Genomic DNA, 3,076 nt, shown 5'->3' with positions numbered 1-3,076 from the left:
CTCAGATAGCTTTTCATATGTTCTCTATTGTTAGCATCTGGCCTTTCTCTAAGTTCAAAGGGCAGGAAATAAGGCTTATCTGGGAAGGATGATAAATGAAAAGAAATCTAACTTACTCATTTCAGTGATATTTAATAACACTTTAAAAAGCAACAATTTTTGGAATTTTGTTCCAATGCTAGCTTTTCTCCTGTGGCAGGTGACTCAAAGACAACAGTTATTGTTAAGTACATCGTAGATATGCAGTGGTTTCATTGTTCCAATAAAGTTGTTAATTAGTATGATGGGTTCTTTAATTATATTTTATATCTGAATCACCTTGATAGCCCTTCATGCCTTGGGACCAGATTATCTGAGGGACCGTCTCTTGCTGGTCACATCTACCCAACCAACTAGAGCAGGGAGGCAAGGAATGTTGCAGGTCCCATCCGCTAAGGAGATACATCTGGTGGGACCCAGAAGAAGGGCCTTCTCTGTGGTGGCTCCTTGCCTCTAGAACATCATCCCTCCAGAAATTAGACTGGCTCTCACTCTTTCAGAAGGCACTAAGATGTAGTTCTGCCAGCACTCCCCCAGAGTGGGACGGAGCCCATTAAATGGCTGGTATGAATGTGTATTGTCGCTGGGATGGGGGGTTATTTTATTATTTTCATCTTTTATTATTTTTATTTCGTTTATATTGTGTTTGTATATTCTGTAAACCGCCTTGAGTCGCCATGTGTGAGTAGGCAGCAATATAAATTTTCTAAATATAAATAAATAAATTCTCTATCCACTTTTATAGTTACTTGGGTTAGGAGCCTTTGGAGTCAAATTAATACTTGATGCTAGATCTTCCCAGTCTAGTGTATGAAGTACCTTAACACTTATTCTGTCTATTTGTCTGTCTGTCTGTCTGTCTTTGTTTCCCTTTGTCAGATGCCACAAAAGTTGCATAGACTTAGCCTAAAAACCATAATATACACCAGGTTATATATCTACATTTACGTTACATTGAGCTTATTCTTATTTTGCTTCAATTCTGATCAAATGACAGTGATTGTACTTCTCAGATACACCACAATTGCTAAGGAACTTCTGTTCTTTAAACTGTTAGCTGCCAAAACATGATTACAGACAACAGTATTCCCCAAAGCATTGGTTGCTATAAATCTGCAATTAAGCCACAGGCCAGGTTCTTTAAACACTGCAGAGCCACAATGACAAAATTGTAATTACTGTAATAGGACCATTACTAGCAAATGAATTACAGCCAATCAAGCTTTGCCTATTTTCTCTTTCTTTCACAACAGCCACAAAGGATGCAGTTATATTTGCTTTGTGGTATCAAGACAGGATCCCAAAAGAGGAGGCTGAAACTGACTTCTTTAATGAAAAGAGTTATCATATATCTGAAGAGCTTTTAGGTTCCTTGGAACTGATAATATGAAGCAAAATAGTATGATTCAACTGCCTTTATAATGAAATCCATAAAGCAAAGAAAGATTTTCAGCCACAGATTATGTAGAAAAATACATCTGTAACGAAACCAAGGATTCCACACCTCTAACTACAGATAGTCCTCAACTAAAGCCATTTGTTTAGTGATCATTTGAGGTTACAATGGCACTGAAAGGTGTTTTATGATCATTTTTCACACTTATGACTGCTGCAGCATGCCCATGGTCACATGGTCAAAATGTAAATGCTTGGCAACTGGCAAAGATCACGTGATCACCTTTTGCAGCCTTCTGCAAAATCAGTGGATCAGATGGATCAATAACCATGCTATTAACAACTACAATGATCTACTTAACAACTGCAATGATCTATTTAACAATTGTGGCAAGAATTACTATTCTTAAACTGAATTTAAAAAGAAAAAATCATTTGGAATGTTTAAATTCTGATACTAACAGTTGGTCATGCCATATTAAAATCAGTCAGATTCAAATATGTAAACCACTAGTATGAAAGTTGACACATTCTGTTGCCTCAAACAGCAGATGTATATTATATGCAACACCATCTCCAACAACTGTGGATTGCTACTTGTTTATTTGCTAGGTTTTGTTCGTTAGGTTTTTATTCTAGCTTTTCTAAGGGAACTTTCTAGAAGACTTAAAGAATTGTGAACATTGTCTGTTCTAGATAATCATTTCAAAAGCCAAATTGCACTTCTTGTTTAATTTATACTGTTTTCCCACCAATGAATTAACTAGTAATAATACAATGTTAACTTCTTTTAAATATCTTAAGAAAAATAAATAAAAAGTGCTCAAAGCACGAAGAACTCAAACCATTTTATAATTTAAAAGTTCAGCCACAGTAAATAGACTTTTGTACTATGCAAAAATAACAGAACTTTATCCTCAAAACACTGGAACAAGCCTCCAGAAATCCTTCATCTTCATCTTCACTTCTGTTTTTAAAAAGCCCTTCAACTGAATCTATTTCCTCAATATAATGTAAATACATTAATACAACCATGTAGGATTTTGTTTTTGTTTTCGTTTGCAACAGTACAGAAAGTTTGCTACTGCCTTCTAGTTATTTTTTCCAACTGCTCAATCTAGTCCAGGGGTGTCAAACTGCCGGCCTGCGGGCCAGATGCGTCACCAGGAAACCGCACCCACCCACTGCCGGCAATGGGAAAAAAGCTCCGATACATCATGCAACGTCACATAACGTCGCGAGTTTGACATGTCTGATCTAGTCCAACTTTCGCAACTAGGGTTCAACAAGAGATGAATAAGGGAAATGCAAGACAGTCTGATGTTTCTTTTTTAAAAAAAACTGTGCACTACAACAATGCTAATATTTACAGTGGTGAGATATTTTTTTTTGCATGCTGTGACTAAGTTGCAGGTCTGCTACTTCGCTATTGTTGTAAATGACATAGATCATGAATTGTGTAGGTTTTATAAAAGTGAATTGTTTTGCGAAGTGTTTATCTCTTTTGTGATAAAAGACCTGAGACCTGAAAAATATCCCAAGGGTTATTCCAGAATAAAAAGGTTGAAAAAGACTGGTCTAATTTATGGCACTAAGAAAGAATTTCCAAAACTCCATAGATACAGAATAGGGAAATATCTTG

General features: G+C 36.2%; 1 protein-coding gene across 1 annotated transcript in view; it reads right to left on the bottom strand.

Moving 5' to 3' along the window:
* The window catches only part of CCSER1 (coiled-coil serine rich protein 1), a 263,393-nt gene that overhangs the window by 152,910 nt on the left and 107,407 nt on the right, over positions 1 to 3,076 (bottom strand). The gene's annotated exons all lie outside the window — the stretch shown is intronic.

Source organism: Protobothrops mucrosquamatus, unplaced genomic scaffold (genome assembly GCF_001527695.2).
Source record: "Protobothrops mucrosquamatus isolate PMUCROS unplaced genomic scaffold, P.Mucros_1.0 scaffold_34, whole genome shotgun sequence".
Classification (NCBI taxonomy): Eukaryota; Metazoa; Chordata; class Lepidosauria; order Squamata; family Viperidae; genus Protobothrops; species Protobothrops mucrosquamatus.
The sequence above is the reverse complement of the archived record's forward strand: the minus strand, read 5'-3'. Positions and strand labels throughout refer to the sequence as shown.